The sequence below is a fragment of the Salmo salar genome, chromosome ssa01, assembly GCF_905237065.1.
Source record: "Salmo salar chromosome ssa01, Ssal_v3.1, whole genome shotgun sequence".
NCBI lineage: Eukaryota > Metazoa > Chordata > Actinopteri > Salmoniformes > Salmonidae > Salmo > Salmo salar.
In genome coordinates this window covers 130,509,773-130,522,914 of record NC_059442.1, presented here as the reverse complement: position 1 = coordinate 130,522,914, position 13,142 = coordinate 130,509,773, and positions in this window count along the sequence as shown.

The following is a 13,142-nucleotide window of genomic DNA, read 5'->3' as shown; positions in this document are numbered from 1 at the left end:
GAGCAGTCCACCACAAGGATGGGCAGTTGATGTCCGGTTGGTGGTCGCCGTTGCGGTCTCCTCTAGTGGTGTACCTTGGTAGGTTCCCTGGAAGCTGCAAAGTACCCCAGGAAGGGCCAGGGGATGTCCTGGTTGGTGATCGCCGTTGCGGTCCCCCCCTCTGGTGGTTTACCTTGGTAGGCTCTCTGACAGCGGGCATGCCACCACAAGGATAGGCCGTGGGTGTCCGGATTTGGGGTCGCCGTTCCGGACCCGTCGTCCAGACTGGAAGATCTGGGCAGTAACTTAGGCAGATGTTAACAACGCACACACACTCATGAAATATATATAATTACATTCATTCCCCAATGAGCGGCGTTGTGGCACTAAGTGATGGTTGTATGGGGACTTTGTTTATGGCTCTATCACTTCCTAAGTGTCAAAGGAACTGAACCGAAAAGGAATGAAAGCATAAACAAAACAAAGAATATACAAAATATAGTTCTCACACAAAAAAATCATCTAATTGGACTGTATTCTATATACGTCCAATGTTCTGGCAAAATGATTATCATGGCATTGTCTCTAATGCCATATCAAGGGTTTTTCCTACTTGGTGTGTTGCTTAGGCGCTATCCTAAGTTGATAACTATATGATAAGTCTACAGCTGTAATGCACCAGTTTTGGGCAGTCTACAGGGATGACCTATGGACTTCTGGGAAGAAAACTAGTGAGTGCTGTAGAGTCAAAGGCCTAGAAGTAAATGTTCAACTTTACTAAGGCTGGTATTTTGCTTGGGCCCTTAAGTGGTCCTAGCATAAATCCTAATTGGATGTTCCGTTGTGCATGTGCGCTTATGCTTACACAAGCGCGCGTGTCAAGGGAAGAAAACCAAGTGTCCGGGCAGATTACAACTTGTTCAGAATGAGTCTGACGTAGTCAGGTAATTTTCAGGTCAATGCCTGGAGGTCAGTCAGAATTGGTGTCAAGGGAGTCTGTAGTAGTTTTTCTACAAGTCACTGTGTCTTCCACTATTGTAGTGGCGATAGGTATGAAGTCTATTTCATAGCTATGTTATCCACGGAGGAGCTAACCTCACGACGGAAGTACTCTTTAAGTATTGGACCAGTCATACGTGGTGTGATCATGGTTCATGACTTCTAATAATTTTCCTCCTGAATGGAGGGTCCTATTTATTAGTGACATGTGTGTTAACCATTGGAAGAGTGCACTGGAGATTCCCCTCCACGTGTTGCACTCTGAGTGACTCCTATGTCGCTGTTGTCAATGGTAATTTGATTGGTTAGGTCTCTAACCTTCTTACTGATTGTAGCGGGACTGACTGTTGCTAGTATTGGTACTGGTACTCAAGGGGACCAGTTATCCTACCGATTTATTCTGAAATATTATCTACCGGAACACATGATTGGAGCATTTTACTCGTTGTATTGTAGTTGAACCTACACATGGCAAAGAATGATTACTGATGCCATTTGTTTTGAAGGTGGACAAGTCCACTGGACTTCCTTTACGACCAGTGTGGTACACCTCAGTACTATCTTAGATGTCTTCTAAGATAATCCCCGTCTAGGGGCCTGTCTGCTCCTCACTGTTCTCATAGGGGAGTTTACAACTAGATTTGATTTATGCTCTGGTGGCCTCGTACGGTGTTGTCCGTAGTCTTGACCCCCCCACCGGCCTCGATGAGGCTCATCATGGGTCTGGGCTACTATTCCCCCCCTTTGTGCCTCGGGACCCCCCCACCAGCGGGTGGTGTTGGTGTCCGATGCGCAAACGAAAAGATCGGACCCTATGTACGAGTTGTCAGCGGCCGCGTTTTTATGAGAATGGCTGTAACCTTTCAACCAAATCTCCTGGTGTTTGTGCTTCAAAACGCTCAGTGGCTGTCGAGGCATGTCAGTCACCACCGGGTCCGCGTGTGGCAACCTCTTTGTTACCTGCGAACTGAGACGAGGATATCGGTCTGTGATATCGCAAAGTGTTTCACCAGTGGGAGTCATCGGGTCAGTTGCTGGACTGACGCCATTAGTGTCATTGTAAGGGGTGACAGTCCCCAACAAAGCAGAAGGTGTATCATCGGAAGCAGAGTATATTCTGAGCATCGATGTTTTTCTTGCTGAGACGGCCGCAGTGCTTGCGGAAGTGTCCAAAGGGCAAGAGAAGTTCATCTCAACTATCGTATTGCACGACTGCAAGGAGGAGGGAAGTTGCTTATTCACAGAGACAGCTGGCTCGAAATTATGAAAAGAATGGTCGCTGATGGAATGTGTCGAGATATCGTACTATCTCCGTGGATCGGATTCTGTACCAAGAGGTTTCTAAACGTCTTTTTCCCAAAGGGTGCTTTCGACAGATACCCCTCGTGAAGGACTGCGTTGCAGCTAGCGTTAGGGGGAGACAGTGTGGTCAGTGGAGAAGGCACTGTGGCCTGTGACCATACCTGGTTGGTTTTCCAATCCATCAATGGGAGTAACCGATCCATCAAGTCTGCTCCAAGTAGCAGGGGTACAGTTTCAAGGCTGGTAACATACACAGGGTGAACGAGCGATACGTCCTGGAAGTGTAGTTTCAGCATGACTCTCAATGTGAGAGGCGAGGTAGTCTGAGTGACCCCTCGAAGTTTAGTGTCGCATCGTTCCACTTTTAACCAACGTTTAGTTGGCTTCAAAGCCCTTTTTAGATCATCAAACAATGTTTGAGAGATGAGTGATATTGTCGCACCCGAATCAATTAGCGCATGACAAGCTAAGCAGTCCTCCAGGACTGTTTCCAGGTATGGCCGTTTAGATTCGTGGTTAGTGGACATATTCCCCACAAAGTGGAGTGGTCGTTCGCAACGACGTGATGTGCCATGTCTGTTCAAGATGGAAGCAGATTGACTTTTCCAATTTTGAGTGGGCTTGGCTTTAACGAAGCGTTTGAACTTTATCTTCGCAACTTTTGTATCGGAGTCTATAGACAGAGCCCAGGGGCTTGTTTCTTGATCAAGCTGGCCCTGGATAGGGTCTTGAATGAGAGCGGGAGAAATTTGAACTTTAACGTCCATGCTATGGGTGTTAATTCCTGCGGACCTGGTGTCCGGTAATTCCCCGTCTAGTCCTTGTGACTTATCTTTTACCCTTTTCTCAAATTGTTCTCGCTTAAGTTCTTCCCGTAGTGGGACTTCTGGAGAACATTGGTCTACGTTTTGATCGTCCTTCAACCATTTGTTACCCTTGTGCTCTGACACTTTTTGTGGGTTGGGTGCAGGAACGTAGCGAACAGGTCGATTGTAGCGGTAGTCATGTTGATGGCTACGTACTTTACAGTTATTTCGACCGCGGAGGTTATAGGAATCATGGTTTCGTGGTAGAAACTGTCGTTGTGCGTCATCTCTCGACGCTCCAATACCTGATAATGTACCCTCTAACTGGAGTGAGTGCTCCTGGTCAAACTTCAAAACCGAGTGGTCAGGGATCTTAGCATTGTGAACTTTTGATGCCTCAAAAGCTGTGCTTGCAAGCTCTCTGAGTTGTAAGATAGGCAAGCCAACGTGGGCGGCAGGGCCCAAGTAGGTAATGAAGGTGGGATACATGTTCGACAGAAACATTTGTTTGAATGGTAACAGCTCTTCCATTCCTGTTTCTGTGAGTAGGCCAAAGTAAGCTGAACGAAGCCTATGATAGAAAGCTTGTGGGTGTTCGTTCCGAGCTTGTTTGACGGTGTTAGCCAGTGACCTATCGTGTTTGCGAGTCGCAGAACCACTGAATTCTAATTTCAAAGCTGTGGCAAGTTTAGCGTAGTCATTTAGCACGTGTTGCTGTTGTAGACAAATGAACCTCGTCACATGTCTATTCGACGTTCGCTTCAACAGGTAAACCCTGTCAGAACCCGTAGCGTTCGGGTAGCCATCCAACGCGTCCTCTATGTCAGCTAGGAACGTCTCAGTATCGTTTGGCTGACCTGGAACGGGGTCAAAGGTGGGGAAATTCTTGACGAGTTTGTCAAGGTATTCCGCGCCAAGCGGGCGGAGAGGGTTGGCTTCATCCTGTGGAGAAATTGGGGCCGAAAGGCCAAGAGAAGAAGCCAAGCCTTGTTGTTGTTGACCAAGAGGCGCCATATTACTCAGTGCCGAAGGGCCAAGAGGAGAAGACTGAGGGACACATGAGGGAGGCAAGGTCTGAAACCTATTGTCTTCACTCCTGTGAGTACAGGGCTCCGGTTGCTTGGATGGGTAGTCGCGCTGTAGAGCGTGACCATTCTGGATTTCCTCCAGATGGTACCTAAGGGTGGAATTCTGCTGCATTGCAGAGTCCACTTGAGCGCTTAGAGTACTGATTTTGGACACGCGAGCGTCACACCTGCTCCTTTCGGTCTCAAACTTATCTGTCATGGTTTGTAGATAGAGGTCTTGAGTACGGAGCGAGAGATTCAGTGATGAGATTTCCTCTGCTTGCTTAGAAATCAATATTTCCATCCTCATCACCTGAATTCTCTCATCATTCATTTGGTCAGCGACTTCAATAAGTTCTGCTGATTTATCATCCAACTTTGTCACTGTGTTCATTAACTGATCGTCTTTGGTCTGCAGCGCTTTGAGGAGAACCGTGTTATTTTGAGTAACATTCAACAAAACAGCATGCATGTTGTCAAGTTGAGCGCTTCTGTTTGTAGATAACTCTTCAGATTTATCTAGTTTGGCGTGGACATCATCGTATTTAGTTCTGGCTAAATCGAGTTGTTCCTGTAGCATATGATTTTGTTCCTGTAGAAAACGATTTTGTTGAAGAGCTTGTGCTTGTTCATCGTCGTACGTTTTTGCAATTACATTTAATTGTTCAGTTTTCAAACGCAGTTCCATAGCTAGCAGAATTTTTCCCTTGTCTGCATTGGTCATTGGTTTCCCGGTTCTCTCCACCTGTCCCTTTATGTCTACCGTTACCTGCTCGTGCTTCAGCTGTGCACTGCGGTATTGGACAGATGGCAATCTCGGATGGCAAGACATCAGAGCTAGACTGGAGAGAACCTTTACGAGGCCTGCACCCGATCGTTGATTTTGGAAAACATTGTTGTCTGCTTTTCCACTAATGGCATAATTAGGGTTGTTATCGCTGCTGAGGTCAGAGATCAATCCATTTACGGGTGGAGGTTCACTAATTAGCGGGCGAGTGGGGACCACCCCCTCTGATAGCTTGCACATTATTAGAACATTTGAAAGGAAAAATGTTTTTCCTAATTTTCCAAAATCTGGTTTTGGAATGTGGGGAGCTGCAAAAACGATTTTAATCTATTTATAGACGTTAATGAACCATCAGTACTGTACAGTACTGTGGAAGTTGGACGTGAATGAATTTGCAAAAGCAAATTGAATTAATCAATGCCAATGATTAGTCCTACCTGGGTAGGCTATCTGGGTATTAAACTTGAATTACCTGAGAGGTTACTTCATCCAGGTTAATATGCAAAGTTTAAGTTGTCTCATTTAATTGGAAGAACCTAGAAAGGTATGTTCGACAATTTAACTTATTAAATTGAATGAGACGATAATCCATACAATCTCCATTGATTGGATATCATAAGTGTAAACCGTAGGTCAAATGTTGGGACCCTTCACCACTAGGGTACGCTCCTCCATGGGGCTGAAGCCACATGGGATTCACTCCCGTCAGTAATGGGTTTTACTGAATGTGCTTTGCTAAAGCAGATTTTACTGATTCATCTATTTATGATATATCAAACCTGTATATCAAACCCGTCTCTGTATCTAAGATAATTGTGTAGTTTGAGTTTGAGTATTATCGAGGTGAGCTAGCCAGCCGCGACGCGGCGCCAGACTCACTCAACACACCTAGTCATCATTAACCCACTGCCAGCTAGCCAACCGTTACCGACTAGCAGCGCTGTAGATACTAATACTTTACAACGGAACGATTTGACTAGTGCAGTGTTACCTAGCTAGCTACTTAGTTGTCTTTGTCATAGCTTGATAATTGTTAGCTAGCCAGCCATCGAGGTTAGCTAGCCAGCTATTTCCGTCCCCCGCGACGCCATTTTTCCTAACCCAGCCAACTATTACCGACCAGCATTGTTGAAACTAAATACACTACAAGGAACGTCTTGATTAGTGTTATGTTAGCTAGCTAGCTACAAAGTTGCTTTGTATCATGACAAGGTGTAGTACTGAAACTACCGAGGTTACCTAGCCAGCTACACGTTCAAAGTCAACAACGCAGCCACGGCTAGCTAGCCTACTCCACCAGCCAGCAGTACTGTATCATTTTAGTCAATAAGATTTTTGCAACGTAAGCTTAACTTCCTGAACATTCGAGACGTCTACCTTCGACTCATTCCTCTCTGCCTCCTTCTTTCCACTCCTCTCCTCTTTCGACCTCACCCTCTCACTTCCCCCCCTACTCACAAGGCAGGCAATACGCTTGACCTCATCTTTACTAGATGCTGTTCTTCCACTAATCTCATTGCAACTCCCCTCCAAGTCTCCGACCACTACCTTGTATCCTTTTCCCTCTCGCTCTCATCCAACACTTCTCACTCTGCCCCTACTCGGATGGTATTGCGCCGTCCCAACCTTCGCTCTCTCTCTCCCGCTACTCTCTCCTCTTCCATCCTATCATCTCTTCCCTCTGCTCAAACCTATCTCCTGATTCTGCCTCCTCAACCCTCCTCTCCTCCCTCTCTGCATCCTTTGATTTCCTCTGTCCCCTATCCTCCAGGCCGGCTCGGTCCTCCCCTCCTGCTCCGTGGCTCGACGACTCACTGCGAGCTCACAGAACAGGGCTCCGGGCAGCCGAGCGGAAATGGAGGAAAACTCGCCTCCCCTGCGGACCTGGCATCCTTTCACTCCCTCCTCTCTACATTTTCCTCTTCTGTCTCTGCTGCTAAAGCCACTTTCTACCACTCTAAACTCCAAGCATCTGCCTCTAACCCTAGGAAGCTCTTTGCTACCTTCTCCTCCCTCCTGAATCCTCCTCCCCCCCCCCCCTCCTCCCTCTCTGCGGATGACTTCGTCAACCATTTTGAAAAGAAGGTTGACGACATCCGATCCTCGTTTGCTAAGTCAAACGACACTGCTGGTCCTGCTCACACTGCCCTACCCTGTGCTTTGACCTCTTTCTCCCCTCTCTCTCCAGATGAAATCTCGCGGCTTGTGACGGCCGGCCGCCCAACAACCTGCCCACTTGACCCTATCCCCTCCTCTCTTCTCCAGACCATTTCCGGAGACCTTCTCCCCTACCTCACCTCGCTCATCAACTCATCCTTGACCGCTGGCTACGTCCCTTCCGTCTTCAAGAGAGCGAGAGTTGCACCCCTTCTGAAAAAACCTACACTCGATCCCTCCGATGTCAACAACTACAGACCAGTATCCCTTCTTTCCTTTCTCTCCAAAACTCTTGAACGCGCCGTCCTTGGACAGCTCTCTTGCTATCTCTCTCAGAATGACCTTCTTGATCCTAATCAGTCAGGTTTCAAGACTGGGCATTCAACTGAGACTGCTCTTCTCTGTGTCACGGAGGCTCTCCGCACTGCTAAAGCTAACTCTCTCTCCTCTGCTCTCATCCTTCTAGACCTATCTGCTGCCTTTGATACCGTGAACCATCAGATCCTCCTCTCCACCCTCGCCGAGCTGGGCATCTCCGGCGCCGCCCACGCTTGGATTGCGTCCTACCTGACAGGTCGCTCCTACCAGGTGGCGTGGCGAGAATCTGTCTCCGCATCACGTGCTCTCACCACTGGTGTCCCCCAGGGCTCTGTTCTTGGCCCATTCCTATTCTCGCTATACACCAAGTCACTTGGCTCTGTCATATCCTCACATGGTCTCTCATATCATTGCTATGCAGATGACACACAATTAATCTTCTCCTTTCCCCCTTCTGACAACCAGGTGGCGAATCGCATCTCTGCATGTCTGGCAGACATATCAGTGTGGATGACGGATCACCACCTCAAGCTGAACCTCGGCAAGACGGAGCTGCTCTTCCTCCCGGGGAAGGACTGCCCGTTCCATGATCTCGCCATCACGGTTGACAACTCCCTTGTGTCCTCCTCCCAGAGTGCTAAGAGCCTTGGCGTGACCCTGGACAACACCCTGTCGTTCTCCACCAACATCAAGGCGGTGACCCGATCCTGTAGGTTCATGCTCTACAACATTCGCAGAGTACGACCCTGCCTCACACAGGAAGCGGCGCAGGTCCTAATCCAGGCACTTGTCATCTCCCGTCTGGATTATTGCAACTCGCTGTTGGCTGGGCTCCCTGCCTGTGCCATTAAACCCCTACAACTCATCCAGAACGCCGCAGCCCGTCTGGTGTTCAACCTTCCCAAGTTCTCTCACGTCACCCCGCTCCTCCGCTCTCTCCACTGGCTTCCAGTCGAAGCTCGCATCCGCTACAAGACCATGGTGCTTGCCTACGGAGCTGTGAGGGGAACGGCACCTCCGTACCTTCAGGCTCTGATCAGGCCCTACACCCAAACAAGGGCACTCCGTTCATCCACCTCTGGCCTGCTCGCCTCCCTACCTCTGAGGAAGCACAGTTCCCGCTCAGCCCAGTCAAAACTGTTCGCTGCTCTGGCACCCCAATGGTGGAACAAGCTCCCTCACGACGCCAGGACAGCGGAGTCAATCACCACCTTCCGGAGACACCTGAAACCCCACCTCTTCAAGGAATACCTGGGATAGGATAAAGTAATCCTTCTAACCCCCCCCTTAAAAGATTTAGATGCACTATTGTAAAGTGGTTGTTCCACTGGATATTATAAGGTGAATGCACCAATTTGTAAGTCGCTCTGGATAAGAGCGTCTGCTAAATGACTTAAATGTTAAATGTTAAATGTTAAAATGTATAGACTATCTGGGAATTAACTTTGAATTACCTGAGAGGTTGCTTCATCAAGGTTAATATGCAAAGTTTAAGTTGTCTCATTTAGTTGGAAGAACCTAGAAAGGTATGTTCGACAATTTAACTTATTAAATTGAATGAGAATGATACCCAAGCAATTCAGATTGCGGGGTTATCATAACAGTAATGTAGTTTAAATGTTTAGGGTACATTCACCACTATACTTTCCCTTAAGGCCGAAGCCACATGGGATTCACTCCCGTCAGTAATGGGTTTTACTGAATGTGCTTTGCTAAAGCAGATTTTACTGATTAATCTATTTATGATAAATCAAACCCGTATAGGCTATCTGGGAATTAACTTTCAATTAACCTGAGAGCATTGCTTCATCTAAGTTAAGTTTGGAAAAAGTTAATCATGTCTCATTGTAGACGCCCAATCAATTTTGGATATTATTTAAAAGATCCACTTGAAAAGGTAAATCTGGCAATTTCACTTGTTAGTTAAATTGAATGAGACGTCATATCCAGTCAATTGCGATTGTCTGGATATCTTACCGTGATCCACGTTTGGATTTCCCCTAGAGATGTACTGGCAATTCTTCACCACCAGGGTATAGAATGCTGAAATTAAACGCAAGTACAAAGGTCGGGACTTCCGTCGCGCTAGCGGGGGAATTTTAAACGTGGTACGGGTAGGGTAAAATGTTCCCTCTCTGTTAGCTTGCAGTAATGCTAAGCTCTTCCTAACTTTGTTCAGGAGTATCACTTCCAAGCACCAAAATAGGGTCCTCTCACAATGGAAAGGGTGGGTTTTCTAGTGACGTCTCACCTTAACCCCATTCAGCATATTCTGCTAGCGTTTATGCTGACCGGAGCGACACGGTACTTAAATACAGATACGCATACGGTCTGCCCACACTGTCTTAGTGCGGTAGGCAAATTATTCGGCTCGGTCCACCGGACAGTTATCTTCTAATTTCTAACCTTACTCTAGAAGTTAATATTGACCGAATCGTTTGGCCTAACAGACTAAATCTGGAATTTATCCCTCACTGCTATCGACATAAGACCGGAGCCATTCTAAATAGCTTCTCCCAATGGAAAATACACAATCACTTTGTTTAGATAGCAGGCTGTTTGTACAATTCTGTTCGCACAATTGATATATAGAATTTCACAGCAAAGTCCAATTCTATCTTAGATCCCTCGCACGGGGGCTCCATAGATGTCGTGTCTTTGGGGTACCATTAAACTGAAGACATGTTTATCAATTAACTCCCTGTAATTATTATCACGCGATTAAACTGATTAATCGTTTAATTGTAATTAACTAGGAGATCGGGGCACCAAGGAAAATATTCAGATTACAAAGTTATAATTTTTCTAATATAACTTTCCTATATTATAACATGATATATTATATTCTATTATAGTATAGGCCGATTATCTTCTGGTTTAAATGGTGTATTTTACCTTGCGTCCAGTCTCATTCCAAACGTCGTAAATTGTTGTATCTGCACGAACCCAGCCTTTACTAAGAGTCATCCATACATCAATTGTCTTAAAATCATTTATTTACTAAACTAAGTAATTCACAGAAAGTATACAAACAGTAATTATCGTCACAAAGAATTGGTAGAGTAATGTGCCCTAGTGGGCTAACAGGCCTGGCGGCCTGTTGAACAATGGGTCATAAACGGTCAGCTGAGGAGACACACAGAGTTCATTAATATTAACAATTGACATGCTAATCAATTGCACATGAACGCTCACTCATTTGGGAACAATTGCAATCAATATATATTTACGCTCAGTGTGTCGTCGGGATCCTTGTTGGAGCATCGTTCTGTTGGAGAGTTTTGTCCGCGTTCTCTCTCTCTCTCTCTCTCTCTCTCTCTCTCTCTCTCTCGGTTAGAATGGATCCTTCAAAGCGACATTCATTAATGTCGTTATAGAATGGATGTTTCGTTGGTCTTCGCGTTCAATGATATAATTTCTAGCTGCAGACTATTAATTAATATCAAAGACTTGTTCTTATTGTGTCGATATCAATAGTCTAAAAGTTAACCACGTGGTATGGTTCACTTTCAGTAGATGGATTGGATGGTCAAACCTATTGGCCAACTCGCAATGGAGTGGAGGCTTGGTCTGAAGAAAGTAAATCAGGGTGGGTTTTATAGTGAGACATGTCACATGACGCCTGGTCCTGTCTGTGTCCCTGGGGGCGTGCCGATGACTGAGTTAAGCTTGGTACAGAAATACAATTCTATCACATTAACATCAGTACATAGCATCTCAATGTATTACAAATAGCTTTATCCTTATTAATACATTCTATACAACCATGTGGATGCAAGTCTCAAGGCTGAGGCTATTATATAAACCGTTTTATGGTAATATGTCTATATGTCTCTTCTGAGTATCACAAAATTGTACCAAGCGGACCAGTTCGTAGCTGGATTCTTCACCAATCTTCCATACCTTCTCCAGAACACAAATGTCACTCGGTTCCCCAATTCTGTGAGTTGGAAGAATTTCCTGTGTCTCTCTATGGGCCATGTGGCCAGAGACTCTTCTCTGGAATTTTACCACTCCTTCACACAGGGACTGGGTGGGGGAAGGTAGGTTGGGGGATGGTGCTAAGGGGGGAGGGGGTCAACTGTCCTCCCTGTACTCAAAGAGGCCAACGTCATGACAAGAGTAAATAAAGCTGAATATATTGATAAATGTCACCTTGTCCAAGAGAGAGTTACACCTTTTTTGTACAGATTTGACAGTGCTAATGATAGTAGTGGTGGTGCTTGGCTTGCACGTGCAAATTCAGCACACACCACATTCTATAATAGAATGTTATTTGACGTGTCAAATTAAAAGCTTATTTCACACGTCAAACAGTGTTATATGACGTGTATCTTTTTTTGACACGCAAAGACCCAAACGGCGTTCAATGTGCCTCACCCTAACAATTTGGATCTATTTTCACCTCTTAATTTCGCCTACTGTTCTAACTTGGTGGTGCAAATGTAGCCTATAACCTGTTTTAGAGAAATGTAATCATTGAATATTATAAGCGCTTTCATTGTCTGTTTATATGCCCCCTTTATTTATCCTACGGTTCTGACTTGTACAGGGAGTACACTGTAAGAACGACCCATGTTCTGAATTCTGTCGCTGTACATTTCAAAAGTACTGAACAAATAGTTATATTGACTATGTCCATCATCGCTTGCTCATTAATGTCTTCATCGAAATTACAGATTGCCTCTTATCCTCTTGTCCTCCCCTTATGCCATAGTTTGTACATCTCAATTGTCAGTAGAAACCACATTTGTTTAAGCAAGTCTGCCATATCAGCTATGCTTTTTTAAAAGGCAGTAAATGAGACTGAATTAACTGTTTTGCTGCCAGATAAGTCTCCGCTGATAGCCAGGTGTAGCAGTGGTAACTCATGAATCAATAGAATTACAATGACCGTAATCTTCAATGCCAACGTTTTCAATGTTACCGAACAAATATGGCTAACATCAAATGACTAACCTCATTGTTGGGACAGCTTTATGTAGGCCCTAACAGTTTGTGTGCACCATTTAACGGTGACATATTGCAATTAATGTACTGTTTAGAGTTGTGTTGTGTAGTGGCTTTGCTGGCATGCATCACACATTTGTTTATTGTTTGCCCGACCAAGATTTACATGCTAAAATCCCACTGGCCCTACACAGTTTCTTCACTGTATACAGCGCTCTAATAATCACCAAAATTAAAGCTAAACAGTCAGAGTGTATTGAAAATTCCAAAAACGATGGATAGAGGAATATCTTTTTCAAATGTTGAAACATTTGTTTGACACCGCTGCTCTAAACATGTAACGCTTCGAACACACCGACAGTGTTTGCATTTTGGTACACCAGAAATACATTAATTTCCAATGAAACGATGCGTTTGCCTTGCAGCATTGTGTTGCAGATGCAGTTCGTTAGGTGTGGTGCATATGTTGGATTTATCGAACCTATGTATCAAACTGTATGTGTAAACGGCTTGACAGAAATGGTAGCATAAGGTGAATGTTGATAATGCTGCATACTATTTTGCGCAATAACACTATCGGTGTGTTCAAAGCCTTATTGCATTTTGATACACCAGAATTACATTAATTTCCAATGAACCGCTGCATTTGCTTTGCAGCATTGCATTGCAGTTGCAGTGCGTTCGTTTGTGGTGCATACATTGGATTTATCGAACGTATGCCAAACTGTGTGCGTAGACGGCTTGACAGAAGGAGTAGCAGAAGGTGAATGTTGATGA